This window comes from Podarcis pityusensis (assembly GCF_964106645.2).
Source record: "Podarcis pityusensis genome assembly, chromosome: 10".
Taxonomy (NCBI): domain Eukaryota; kingdom Metazoa; phylum Chordata; class Lepidosauria; order Squamata; family Lacertidae; genus Podarcis; species Podarcis pityusensis.
This window is the reverse complement of record NC_138035.1, coordinates 39,888,815-39,904,539: the sequence shown is the minus strand read 5'-3', so window position 1 is coordinate 39,904,539 and position 15,725 is coordinate 39,888,815.

Here is a 15,725-nt window from a genome sequence, read left to right as displayed (position 1 = left end):
CAACAAAAAATCTTTATCTCTAATTACTTCCTTATTTAAACATTCTCCATAACATCACAAGTGTTTTTTTGTTTAATTCCACCTGGCAGTCTTCCTTGATCTCCAGATGTTTGGGACTACAACTCGTATCACCCCTAACCACTGGTTGTGCTGGCTGGGCCTGGTGGAGTCCATAACATTTGGAGGGCACTTGGCTGGGGGATGGTCCGTACCTAGAGTACTATTTAAGGCCCCAAGTGTTGGCAATACCAGACCTTTACATTTAAGTTTCTCATCATTTTAGGACCTGTGCCCAAATACCTGTGTCCCCACATGCCAATGGTGGATGTTCCATTAGGGAAAATGGGGCATTGCCCCACCAAGCTCAGTGTACCCTCAGTCAGCCCGCACCTTTCTACCTTCTTTCAGTTTCTGCTTGCTTAGACACAGTGTTTCTCTTATAGAACACAACAAGGAGGAGGGCAGGACAAAGCTTAGTTGCTCTGCCTGCCATTGGCTCTGGCTGAATCTTTCGTTGGCCTATCAGCCTTACACCCTGTCAGTCAAAATGGGCACCAGTCACCACCACTGTGACATGCATTTTATTTTAGACAACATTAACAGAACTTTACACTTACTATAATGATACATGCATTTTGGTGGTCTTAAAAAAAAACTTACATCAAACAATCTCTTTTTGAGGGATGTCTTCTGTAGATTGCTGTTATCATGAGGAGATGTGGACAGGGATTGTAACATTCTAACTTGTTTTAATTGGTCCTATTGGAAACTTTATGTGGCTTTCAGTGTTTAAATGGTGGAAACACCAACTGAGTCACACCATATTCTAACACTCTACCACAACACAAGTCTACTTTTATTCATAGTTTATAAGAGAAGGGTGGGTTTGGATAGTGTGTGTGTGTATTGACCTGGATTGTCCTGCAAGTTGGCTTTTATTGACCATCAATGCACATTTGTAATCTCCTTTCACATGCTCCTTCTTGCAGAAGCAGCATATGGTGAATCCAACCCCATAGCAAAGCTCACAGTGCCATGATCAGTTCCTATGCAATATGGAAACATTATCCAGTTCCATTGTAGTTTATACCACACTGAAGGATCCCATAATTTTTAAACTGCAGGATAGGGTTTTCTGAAAGTCACCTGGGTATTAGCCATGCCACTCCCTTTGAAATTAATATTAAAGCATTAAGTATAAATCCCAACCGGAGGCATCTTCTGAAAATAAAGGCTTATATAAAGTGTCCCAGATGGAGTGGGAGTAAATGAGTGGGAGTAAACGAGTTTCTCTGTTCAAACATATAACACTGGGACCAAAATATGGAGTCATTTGCTAGCTCAAAGGCGTTAGGACTACTTAGGACCTTTTAAACTAAAACCAGTGTTCTTGCCTCAGTCTGCGTCTATTAACATGGAAAGCATATTGCCTAATTGTTGCTGGTACGATGATGATTAGATATACAGTGGTACCTCGGGTTAAGTACTTAATTCGTTCCGGAGGTCCGTTCTTAACCTGAAACTGTTCTTAACCTTGAAGCACCACTTTAGCTAATGGGGCCTCCTGCTGCTGCTGCACCACTGGAGCACAATTTCTGTTCTCATCCTGAAGCAAAGTTCTTAACCCGAGGTATTATTTCTGGGTTAGTGGAGTCTGTAACCTGAAGCGTATGTAACCTGAGGTACCACTGTAAAGGTAACACCACATGATGCTTTACAGAGAAATATGAGCAAAACATAGGTCACTATTCTGGTTATCTTTCAGTCTATGGTCTGAGGCAGTAATGCTTCTGAACACAAGTTGTTGGAAAGGACAGCACTCTTTTCCTTGGCTCTTACTTGAGGGCTTCCCACAGGCTTCTGGGTTGCCACTGTGAGAACAAAATGCTAGCCTAGATGGATCATTCGCCTGACACATCAGGCTCTTCCTATACGGAAGGTGGTCTAGGCTCCAACTCTCCCTAAATACAGGGGCAGTGTCTATATTCTGGTGCCTAAGGTAAATTACAGCGCATAGTTATTGCTTTCTGAGAATGCTATTTATTTTTATTGTGTTATATCCCACCTTACTTCCATCATGGAACCCTGAGGGTTCCCATGAGGTCATCCATCCAGGCCTTGACCAGACCCAGGCCTCCTTATCTTCAGCTAGGTGGTGGCCTCATGAACTTTCATTTTTGTCAGCATCGTTATCTAGCATTGCAATTCTCCAGGTTTCCTTTCTTCCTCATGCTCCAATCTGCCATCCGGCTGGCACATTTACACCATGCCAACCCCACTGCTACCTTGCCTCTTTCCCTTTCCATCATGGTTTGTGGGAATAAGTCAACTGGAAGCAGGTCAGGGAAGCAACACAGCTTTACCACACTATCTACTGCTGAATAGATGCATCCTGTCTGTAGTTCATGTGTAGGACTGTGTGCTGTGCATGCAGTACAGCCCAAGCTGGTTTGATATTTTGGACAATAGTCTAAAATTAGCTATCTGCACCAGTGGATATGTAACAATTTGAGTATCAGTCTAAGACCGGAGAGACTCAGGATTGAAATCTACTAATCCATGAAGTTCAATGGATGCTCTTAGACCAGGAACAATCTCTCAGGGTTGGTATAATGTGAGGATGATTTCCATTCAGCTAGAGAATTCCAAAACCAGCGCTGCTAATTCAAAAGACTTGGGACTACTTTGTGAACTAAAGGCTCTGATCTTACCTTTTTTTAAACCAGTCTGCTCTGATGGAAGCTAATAACATTCCTTCTACACTCTCTTCTACAAAGCAACATACATTCACCCAGGCTGGGGACCATAAACACGGTTTCAAGAAACAGTTATTTCACCATCATGCTAACCCTCCAAGCTGGTGGCCCCCAAAGCTGCAAGAGGCAATAAAAAACATATGCAGGAGATGGAATAAAGTTTTGTGCATCTGTGGGGAGGCCTTCAGGCAGTGATCTTTGCTATTAGATATGTGAGTTACAAGCATGCCCTCCCCTCTATGCAATGCTTGTGGGAATGAAAAGGGAGAGAGGAAGAGGTCATAGGTAGCAAGCCATGAATAAATACAGTCTTGAGTATGTAGTTTTTGATGTTGCTTCAACTTGAGAGCAGACATACACAGAACACAAGCTACATATGCATTTTCCAGTAAATGAGTGAAAAACAAGGGAACAGAACACCTTTTAGTTGTGTCTATTCATAACGGCCAGAGGTTAGTTATGTCTCAATGGAGCGAATGCTAGGAGTGAGTTACAAATGCCCTTTATTACTACAGAAGGGATGTATACAGTTCAATATAGAGGAATGAGGCATTTTTCTAAAACAGGGTTGTTATAATTCAGACATTTTTCTCTCTCCAGTGATGGGTCCTTCCAAGGCTTTGAAAAAGCTTATTTCTTGTTGGGTTCAATCCTTTAGATATGATGATAGTTGCTTTGTGCTTTTGTGTAACATCAGTATCAGCAAAAACAGTGCCCGGCATTATCCTGAGGGGGGGAAATGCAGCCTTATAAGCTTCTGCCTTATCTTTCATACACAGATTTCACAGTGGCACAACTCTGATGCCTTTTGTACAGCTTGCTTCTCCAAGTACAGAATTCAGTTCCTGGGTTTATCTTCCCCTCCTGTCTAATCGTCTCCTTGTTTTGACACAATGCCACTAAAATATCTCTTGAAAGCTAATTTAGATTAAAAGTAATCCTCCAAACATCGCTGTCACGACACTCCAGGAGAATCAAGCTGAATTGACAAGAGAAATGGATACAATATTCTTCATGTTTTGCTAGAGGAGCTAGAAGAGGAGAAGGGAAATATTGTTGCATGAAACATTGACAGGGAAGCTGGAAGCAGAGATTTGTGTTCATATCCACAGGTAAAACCTACAGACCAATTAAATGGTGATATTTAGACTCCACCTCTTTAGACACCAATTCGATTGATATCCGAATGCTGCATATGAAAACAAACAAGCTTCTACTGCAATTTAGTTATTCCCTGTGTAGCCCAGAAACACCAAAACATAAGATGTCAAAAGGGGGCAGGCAAATCCTCCAAGTGATGCTGAAATTAAAAGGAAATCATCATCATTTTGCAGCAGATTATTATTTTACAAAGAAATATGATCGTCAGACATCTGCATTTCACCTTCTCAGCAGCAAGAAGATATTATCCCACTTAGGTAGCATAGTACACATAGAGGGGAGATGGGGAATCTGTGGTCTTCTGGTAGTTGTTAGACACCAATCCCCAGCAGCTGCAGCCAACCTGGCCAATGGCCATGGATGATGGGGACGTAGCCCAACAACACTTGGAGGCCCACACTGGAGGCTAACACTGACGTAGGTTAGACATGTAGTTGTCAGGGACTGGGCAGAGGAGGAATGGTGGGGACCGCCTCCCCATCCTGACCCTTCCAGGGAGGAGGAACAGAAAGACAGTAAAGATTTACAACAGGGGTTTGAGGGAGGTAGCAGCTCAGAGGCAGATGAGAGGGAAAGCTGGAAAATCATGGGAGAGCCGAAACAACACCCGGCTGATACGTTGTCATGAGAAAGCCTTCCAGACCCTCCATCTCCCAGAACTTGGCAAGCCTTAAAAGTAGGAGAGCAAAGAGCTCAAAGACAGAGGGCACAAAACAGCACCCATAGAAGTGATGAATGAGGAAGTGGGAGAGATGGGGGTGTGTGGAGATTCACTTGGGACAATGCCATTATCCAAGAGGCTGGGTTCTATAGCCTCTCTATGTAAAGTTTGAAATAAAAAAGATGGTAAGAAACTTTTTATTGTCTTTATACTTTCCTGGGCAACCAGCTGGGAGCTGCTGATAGCATCCTGACAGTAGCATTGTTACAAGCCAACCCACTCTCTGAGCAGTGAGAGACTCAGAGGTTCCAGAGCTTATCCGGGTTTTGGTTTCCTCAGAATGAAGGCCAGCAGAGATTGTGGTGTCCTAATGATATATTTACACCTATATACAAACTGAGCATAGAATGGAGGGGCTCACAGCATTAATACTCCCATAGATTTTGTTTCCTCTTTAGGTTTCCAGAGAAGCTCACCAAGTTCAGTTTACACTCAGCACAGAACAAAACAAAACATGTCTACCCCTCTGCAGCTTCTAGCTTTCTGCCTTTTCAGCTCTCTCACACACAGCTTTCTAGCCCAGCCCACCTTTGGCCTAATGTTCTCCATCACATAGCTATAGCTATTGCAACCAAACTCATTCTCTGAAGTGGCCAGCTATGGTAAGAAAAGAAACTGGTCTGACCAGTTTGGCAACTTCCTCTCAGGTTCTAGATTCTAACTGTCACTACATACAGAATACCAACCATCGGAAGGGACCCAGGGCAGCACCCCCCCCCCCCAAAATCCCCTCTCATAACACTATATTTGGGCATACTGTATTAAGATGAATGTTTTTACTTCCAACATAAATTTGTCAGTTTGTTTCTCCACACCTTTATTTTGGGGGTGATGGCTTCACACAGAACTTCTTCACCCCAAATGGCTTTTTCTCTTCAATGCAGTGGTGAGCATCAGATGCACAAAAGGGCTCATTGCAGGATGCTTAGGATTTCAGATGAGAGTCGTTGCCTGCTATCTGGCACTAGGTGGTATAATATTTGCTTTGCGATAGCCAGAAAATAAAAACTCAGCATGCACATGATTTATTTTCAAGCAAAAGGCTTCAACTAATCCCACTTACAGTTAGTGTGGCCAATTTAGGTTTTTCCAGGTACTCTGGTGGCTAAAACCTGAGAGGTGAATTTATTTAGGTCCTGCCTTTATTTCTGAACTGGGATACAGCAAAGCGAAATAAAACAAACCAAATGATTTTCCTGCACAGGAATTAATGCATGTTTGGCACCTAAAACTGAAACAGAATATCTAAATATTAGCAGCAGCAGTCATACATACAAAAGACTTATGAGAGTATTTTGAACATGGAGGGCTTATCCACACTTCCCTTTCCTCTGCTCTTTCTAGGCAGAGACTGTACTTTAAATCTCGGCTTTCCCTGTGAAAATCTACTCTTTAGCACTCAATCAGAGAAAATGTTAATCTGCAGAAAACCCAAACTGATCTTTCCTCTGACTGAGCTGTAAAGAGCAGGATAAGTGTGGATAAGCCCTGACTTATTTTTTAAGTTGTGAGTTAAGGGTAGAAATCTAACTCGAATGTTAAGAAGGCAAGAAAACTTCACTGATACCTACATAGCTAATCCCAATTATAGAATGTCATTACAGACATATTGGCTCAGAAAAGAAATTCCATGGAAACACCATTAAGATCAACTGAAATTCCAAAGTACTAATTCATGTCAGATTACTTCATGGCTCTCTATCCTTTCCATGTCTTGCTGTCATTTTCCCTCTTCCCCCTTCCACATACATAATTTAATATTTTCTATCATTTTTCTTTACCTCACTAGTCCTTTGTTCTTGAGCATCCTATTTTTTCTGACCTCTGAGGGTCAGAAAACCATGTTCTTTATATTATATCTATTCTTTATATATATATATCCTCTTTGATTTGGCATGTTCCTTCCTTTTTATCTTTCAGTCAGCAGTTTCAGTATCCCTCCTATTGACTCCAGCCATAGCAGAAGAGGGAGAGCATTGTTGTATAATCAAAGAGTGTTTTCCGGGTCCTGTGATTCTGACCTTATCGACTCTTTAAATCATATTTTTTTTGCGGACCTAAAATCCTCAGTTAAATAGAACTGCAGGATCATCCCCCCCTCCATTCATGCACACCAGACAAAAAAAAACAAAACACCTGAGCACAAAGTAAATTAAATAACTTTAAAGCTAAAGGGAAGAAAGTAGAGCAGACCATCACTGAGACCAAAAAAAGGTTGCATATATCTGGGGGCATAAGTTAATTGCAAGTTGTGTCCCTCATGCACCTGACTTCCAATTATTTTCTTGATTTTTGTGACCTCAGTATTTTCTGCATTTATCTTTTCCTTTTTCAATATGTTTTCACTTCCAACCTGATTATAGAGAGCGGCCATTCTGCTTGGGAAAAGACTGCAGGTGATTTGGCTATATAAAAGACACCCAGCAATTTCACCAAGGCACTTTTTCATAAAACCGGCTACAACAAAGATCAGATTGACCCTTCATGCAACAGGACACAAAATTACATCCTTTTATGGACGCCTCTTTGGAGAGTCCCACTGCAGTCACTACAACGGGTGGGTGTTACAACCCCAGCTTCAAGGAGCCACAGGGAGAGAAGAAGAGGGGCTTCTGTATGGTCCTGCAGCTCAGGCTGTGTTAGACAACAGAGCCCCAGAGCCAAGATTGGATGTGCAAGTCTGGCAACCCTCTGAGCTGGACCCCCCCCCCCCTTATCAGACCCTTCTTATATAATGGGTTGTGTTTGCCAGTGGCCTCTTGATCACACTGTCCATTGTGCCTGTGAGTTTGGACCTACTAGGCAGTGGAGGGTTGGCATAAGATGGACATGGGTATGCCAAAAGTTTTGTTATGATGCTGGCTTCCATCATGGATTCACAATAGGACAAGTACAGCTGGCTTCTCTGCCCAAAACATCAGAAAAGTCTAAATCAGGGGTAACCTATGTACTACTCTCCAGATGTTGATGGACTATCAGTCTCATCATTCATGGGCTTTGCCTGTATTGACAGGGGCTAATGGGAGCTTGAGACCAGCAGTATCTTGAGGGCACCACTTTGGCTGGCCATGGCTTACAGAATGCAATGTTCAATAATACCTAGTCCGCTGCAAATGAAGCAGCGGATGTCAATGTCCAGATAATGGTTTGCTCTATAACATTTGCCCATAGGCTTTTTTCTCCTCTTATCTTTCACTGGCTCATTTTAATTGCTGCTGCTGAGTGAAAAGAATAAAACAAGCAAAAAAAAAAAAATGAAAACAGAAGCAAACAAAGGCAGAATTTGTCAATAAAAAGCTAACTGTTTCAGGCATTTCTTAGGTCCCCAGTTTCCTGTAAGTTGTTGGGTTTTACAAGCTCCTTTCCAAGCTTTCTGTAATAGTTATTGCACAGTTAAAAAGAACAACCCCAAACTCTCCAGTAATCTAAGGAAACTATGAGTATAATAATGCATCAAACATTTAGAGCAGTGCAGACCATGCACATAAATGTTATCAGGATCTTTATTTAACAGTGTCACCATTTTAAATATGAATTGTAACCTATGTTGCAAGCCACTGTGTTGTTACTATTTATTATATATTAAATTTGTATATTGTTCTTCATCTGAAGATCACAGGGCAGTTCACAGTATAAGAATACAAAATGAGAATACAAAATAAATAAGAACAAGAAAAAACACCCACCCACCAATAACACCCCTTGCACAAATACAATTAAAAGTATATATAATGTTAATCAGCCAAAGGCCACTTTAAAAATAAACATTTTTGTCAGGTGCCTGAAGAAATGCAAGAAGAGCACCAGGTGAGCCTCCTCAAACATAATTCTGGAAATGGCCATCCAAGTACATCCAAGCTACAAAGTGGTGCCCTCTGCCCCTAACTCGGACAGCCACTCCAGAGGAATACCATGCTATCAAAAGCCACTGAGAAGTCAGGAAGTAATAACAAGGAGAAATTGCCTCTGCCTCTTTCCTCTGCCTCTCTGTATGGTGACAAAGGTCAACATACAGGGTGATCAAACCAGTTTCTGTGCCAAACCAGGACTAAACCCCAATTGAAATGGATCTAGAAAATAATTTTCCTTCAAGAGCACCTGGATTTGCCATAGCCAGAAACTACAAACACCTGTCTATACATGCAGCTGAAGTTAGCAGTGTCCATGGGGGAAGATTTTAAATGTATACAAATACACTCATAGGCCTCATTGCTGTCTCAGTTTAGCACAAGTCTAATCTGTATTCCCAATTCCTAGTTCATGGCTACATGAAGCCACATGCCCATTGAGAGGATATTAACATATGGACGGTGTGAGTTGTGGAATGTAGGCAGCTGGCTTTGTAGTCATCAGGTGATGGCCGTACAAACCTGTGAAAAACGAGGGGGACGACAAAAGTTTGTCATCATGAAAAGAAAGAAAGACATATATTGAAACTTCCATAATAATTTACAAGTGTGGAGCTGGTCAAGCAATGTTGTGAGCAAAATCCAGAAAGAAATGCATCTGAAAGAACAGTCACAGAGCTATTTTGTGTGTTATTTTGAACCCTAATGTGCCATCAGTGGTTTGTTTCCACAATTATGAAAACTGTGTCACCTCAGATCATAATTCTCTGTCATGGTTCTTGTAAAAAATTTCCCACAACAACTTATATTATTCCAATTTCACTGATGATTTGTGTGTCCTGCTCTTACTGAAGTGGGTGAGCTCTCTTCTCAGAACAAAAGTGCTAAAGGCAGGTGGCCCTTAAGGACTGCAGGACTCTCAAAAACATGGAACAGAAGGAAACTAACAGCAACCATTGGTTTCTGATAGAAGGAATAACAAATTAAAGTGCCAGAACTGTATAGCTGCCTCAGTTATTGCTCTTGGCAGTGCTTTCTGATTCACTGCTGTCATCTTTTGTACAAATAGGAGTAAATGCATTGGCAAAATGTAATCATAAAGCATTTAGGGCATTCATAAGTAGACGGGTAGGTGAACAATTTGCTCCCTTTCAGTGTAAAAACAATGCAGTGGTTATGTATTAGCTTTCAGACATGAAGTGAAAATCAATAGTACACACGAACATTTCATTTTGCTAGTATCTGGGGCTATGCAATTTTCTGATTTGGTTTCTCTACAGAAGGAGCCCGCACAAGTTAGGAACCAAGATTGCAGTCTGGCACTATTAAAATCAATGGACTTTTTTTGCCATTGATCTATTCATTAGAGAGAGAGGGAGGGAGGGAGAGACCAGTACAATATGGAGAAAGTTTTTCTCCTCTCATAACAGTAGAACATGTAGACATCCAATGAAGCTGAGTGTTGGAAGATTCGGGACAGATTAAAGAAAGTACTTGTACATGCAGTTCAGTTAAACTGTGGAATTCACTCCCACAAGTGTGATGGCCTCTAACCTAGATGGCTTTAAAAGAGGATTAGATAAATTCATGGAGGACAAAGCAATCAATGGCTACAAGCTATGATAGCTATGGTCTGCCTCCTGCTACGGTTGACTCCTGGGATGACTTGAATACGCCTGATTTGATTTGGGATCCAGGATTCAGCCGGAGCAGTTGCACAGCTCTAACTGCATTCTTCCCTGTGAACTAGCACAATGTTGTGTCATCTGCTGTAGCCTTTGCCCACATGATGTCCTCCAGATGTTTTGGATGATGACTCCCACCAGCTCCAGCCAGCATAGCAACATGTTTCCGTGATGCCACCAATATGCAATCATATCCAATCTGCAAATATCTGTGCTGGGATATAGGACTGCATTCTAAGAACACAAAACGTTCTGGTGTAGCCAACCTGTTGTTTCATAAGTGTTGCTGTCAGGAGGGTAGTTTAGAAGAGGAAAGACTTTTCAATTGGTGAAACTTATTAACAGCAGAGTTGAAATATGTTACTGCAGAGGATAATTCATTCATGGGTGCTATCTTCCAAATTACCAAGGCATGAAATAGATTTAAGCATTTTAAAAGTATGTTAATGAAAGTAATTCCCTATACATGTATTTGCAAAATCTAATGTATACAGCACTATATATCTATGGTATATACGGATCTGCATCCATTTATCTGTCATAGAGTTTAACTCTTTTCAGAACTGGATACTGCATTTGAAAAGAGATCATGTAAGGAGGTTCAAGACCTGCTTTCCCCTAAATAAACAAATAAAGTGGTGCATGACTTTAGCCATCTTCAGACTTTGAAGGGAAGCATTGCTGGATGACAGTCTAATAATCTGGCAGATCCATGTTCTAGATCTAAAGCCATTATCTTGAGGCTTGAGCTGTTGTTAATTATGGGGTGCATTTAAAATACTATGGTGCAAAATGTTAGTCCAATGGGACATTACATGTGCACTAGATTCCAGTTAAATATGGTTGGTTCATGATCTGTTATTTCCATTTTTTTCACACAAAAAATACTGACTGAGGGGGGAATGAATAAGTATCCATTTTAATCTAGTAAACGAATGTGTTTAATTTTTGTCAATGTTCGCTCAGACAATTTAACCAATGGGTGTTTTTGCTTTCCTCATCAAACATCCAACCTTGCATGTTCAAGAAATGTCTAGAATGAAATAAAAGTTTCCGTTTAAATCAAGAGCAGCCTAAGAAGGAACATCAATTGCTCCCATATATGCCTCAGCTTTAATTCTCAGTCAATACGCCATTAACTAAAATTCTGATGAGCTCGTGTGAGGCAGCCTGTGAATGTTGTGATTCAGACAATAACATGATAGACGTATCACTCCAACATCCCTCCCCAAAAATTTGTGTCTGGAGACTGTGGTAAAATAATTCCCTTATGAGACACTAGGCCTGTCAGTCACAAAACTGAACAGACACACCAGCATGCTCCACCCGCCCTCTAAGGTCTGGCATGTTCCTTATAGGACAAGCTTGGGGAACAATTTTTGCAAACACACTGTCTGCAGTTCTGTTTCTTTCTGAAACTCCAGGAGAACCCAGATTTGCTTCTAAGCAATTTTGAAGGAGTCACTCATCTCAGGAATCTCTCAAATCCCTCTGAATTAGCCTGATTTGGCTCAGGACTCACCTGAATCCCATACACATCCCTACTTATCAGCTTGTCTTAGATTTTTAGAGGAGGCTCCAAAAGGACAAATAAGGACAGGGTGAAAGGGAACTTTTATACATCCCACTAGAAGGGTTTCTTTTTGAGCAGAGGGATCCATGTGGCCTTGGAGGGAAATGTTCAGTGTGAAAAGAATGAAGTTTAGCTCCATCCCTGCTGACTGTGAATTTCTTCCTTCATACGATCACCAATGAAATAATCAATAGTCTGCAAGCTAAAAAGGTCAGTATCAATATTAAAACCCCAGGCCATCTTGCTCTGATGGTTTTGACATTTGCTCTAAGTATGTCTAAATGAACCTCTCTGCGGAGCATCACAAAAATACCTTTCTGTGCCTCCACGTCTGAACAATAGCTGATGTCCTTATGGATTCTTCTGAAAGGGAAGTAGTTGATGTGATTAAGATATACTGTTTTTTATGAGAGTCATCATACCAGTTCTATTGCTCTGCAGCTGGTTCTGTAGGCTTAATGGTCAAACAAATTGCCAAAGAAGCCCTAAAGCAGTGAAGTTGGTGATACACACCAATGCTTCAGGGAGACACCATACAGCCATTAACTCAGCTAAAAAGTTCAAGATCCCCCTTATGGTCAGGAAATGTTGATGCTTTACTATAATTGCACTAAAAAAGTGAGGGATAATAACAAAATTTAGTGCAAATGAACTGTCCATCTGGAAACACCCTAAGTCACTTATATCCAAGTCTGGTTAAGCAAATTTAGAGTGTAGAGTTTGGGGGGTGGGTCATTTCCTCAGTAATAATCAAGTGTGCTTTGAATGCTAGAATCCTATGAAGTTATAGTTATGGGCACTTAGTTCCCTTCCAAAAAATGTTCTGGTGAGAGGGCCTATGGGTGTTGGAAACTGATGCAGAGGAACATAAATTTAAGTTACCTAAGACGTTTGAAGTAGGGTGTCGAAGGACGCAGGTGGCGCTGTGGGTTAAACCACAGAGCCTAGGACTTGCCGATCAGAAGGTCGGCGGTTCGAATCCCCATGACGGGCTGAGCGCCCATTGCTCGGTCCCTGCTCCTGCCAACCTAGCAGTTCGAAAGCACGTCAAAGTGCAAGTAGATAAATAGGTACCGCTGTGGCAGGAAGGTAAACGGCGTTTCCGTGCGCTGCTCTGTTTCACTAGAAGCAGCTTAGTCATGCTGCCCACATGACTTGGAAGCTGTACACCGGCTCCCTTGGCCAATAAAACGAGATGAGCGCCGCAACCCCAGAGTCAGCCACGACTGGACCTAATGGTCAGGGGTCCCTTTACCTTTACTTTAAGACGTTTGATGTAGGGTGTCAGTGACTGGCTAGTTGAGGGAAAACCCTCTCTTTTCTGCTGTATTGGAACAAACATTTATTTGCAGAAAACTTGGCGTTTGTTCTGATTCAGCAGTAACAATGGGTTTCCCTAAGGAAAGCGATGGCCCAAAAAGAAACCTCTCTGACCCACGACTAGTAATCATGAGACAAACGAATGTGTGGATGTACCCTTATTTATACAACAGCAGGATGCTAAACTGGAGGGAGATATTATACCACTTGAAAATCTTATCTGAGGGAATATCCCCCCCCCCCATTGCAAGAAGAAAGTTGACTTCTGTTGGCTTTTTAAAAAAACCAAGGGCATCACCTAAAATTAATTTCTACCCCTGCTTACAGAAGGGCTGCCTAGTTTTTCTTACCTCCTACATTCTACCTATTAGAGGAAAATGTATGTTTACCTAAGGTTGTAGGCAGAACTGAGAAACAGGTTGTTTTGCAGAGCTTGAGGACCAGCCGTTATGCGTTTTCTGCTTGGCTATAACCTGAAATCTGCAACGCACCTGTGAAGGCCTCATTTGAATGTCTGCTATTCCCTCCCATACTCAATATTAAGACTCTTACTAAATGCAGAGATGGATGACATGAGCTTGTGATTCTCAGAAACTGGAGTCAGGGGCATGTTGCCTCCACCAAAGGAAATAGTAGCCATGGACAGCCTTATTCTCCATGAATTTTCTACTTGTCTCTTAAAGCCAGGCAAGTTGGTGGTTATCATTACTTCTTGTGGGAGTGACTACCATAGGTAATGAAGCTCCATGTCAAAAAGTACTTTATTTTATCTGTCATTAATCTTCCAACATTCAGCTTCATTGGATGTTGCTGAGGGAGAAAAGTTTTTCTCTACTCACTTTCTCCACAACAGGCACTATTTTATACACTTCATATCTCTTCTTACTCACCCTTTCTCTGAAGTGAAACTCCCCAAACATTATAAGCTTTCCTCATTGGGCAGTTTTCTATGCCCTTCATCATTTTGGTTGCAATGAAGGTGACTTCTAGGAATGTAGGAAACTGTCTTACAACTAGTCAGACCATTGGTTCATTGAGGACAGTATTGTCTACAATGATTGGCAGTGCTAAGCTTACAGACAGACTCCCAGCGCTACCTTGAGATGCCAGGGATTAAACTGGGCAACTTTTACATGCAAAGCATGTAACTGAGTTGCTGCAACTGAGTTACAACCCTTCCCTATAGAAGACATGTAGACCTATTGACTCCCAGTTGTTTAACAACAGCAATGACAAGGCTCCCCTCCCACCATAAATCAAGGCTGTCAAAATGAGAAAAAAACAAAAATGGATTGCTGTGTGAGAGAACTCTTGTACTGAGCACATGTGCAAAATAGGCTCATCATGTTGACCTGACTCGGTGGATCTTGGGGTTCAAGTAAGAAAAAAACATATTAAATCCTGCACACTTAAAAGCCGGCCAACTCTGACCTAAGAGATGTAACAGTAAGGGCCAGAAGGAATGATCTTTTTTCAGTCACCTTAAAGCCTTAGGAATATCCAGTGGGATTTTGTTTATTTTCTTTAAATAGTTTGCCACAGTGCTTTTGGAAGCCCCTTCCTATTCAATATAATTTGCAATGTGACATGTGGAACGTCTGTTAGAACATAGGCCCAAAGTCCACTCAGACTTGTGAAACTATGGCTGCTTATACACCATACATTTAAAGCATTGTTTCTCCCCAGTGAATCCTGGGAACTGTAGTTTGCCCCTCACAGGGATACAATTCCCAACATCCTTGACAAACTATAGTTCTCAGGATTCTTTCTTTTGGGGGGGGGGTGTACTTGAATTGTATGATGAATACACAGCCTAGGTATGCTGTTCAACCTCAGCCACAAGATATGCCCATGTTTTCTCTCCAGCTGGGTGCACACATATACACACACATAACAATTAGTTATTTCTTATTCCATCTCTACACCTTTTTTTTTTTTTTTTTTTTGAGAGGCTTCTTTTCCTTGCTCCTGTCTTCCTGTTCCAAAATGAGCTCTATTTATTATGAAGATGTGCTGATAGGCTTGTCTTTTACAACTTGCGATGACTCAGTGCTCTTCCTTTGTAAAGTACTCAGCTACGAATACAACATCTGCACCCATAGTAAAGTAACCAGTTTGTCCTGTGTCTAAACAAAAACAAAGCACTTCAGAGAGACCTGCCCCCAGCACATAAACAATTTTCATTGTCAATATTTTAAGTGTTGTATTAACAAATCTTCTTAGCTCAGACTACTGAATGATAAGTGAATCAGAGAAAGCAGCAGCCTGGCTAAAAGTAGCCAGGTAGCATATTATGAAAACTACATGGGTTAATATTGTCAGAGGGCTACAGAATTAAACTGACTGTATTTTAATTAATGTATAGATTTGAAGATGTTTCAATTACAAAAGTGTGGTAATGCATTAAACAACTTAATCACATTAAGCATTTTCTAAAATATAAATATATATTTTCACTTGTATATTCTCATTTCAAAGTTGGCAGAGATCAAATTCATTTATGAAACACAGATGAGAGAGCGAGATGTGTTTACCTTCTGCTTTAAAAAGTTTGATTTATTTCAGTAGGAAAGTAAAGCATGTGAATAGTAGCTCCTATTGAAATCAATCTACACATATTTATATTTCAAATAACTGCCTTTGTCCATGGAGGCCTGGAAA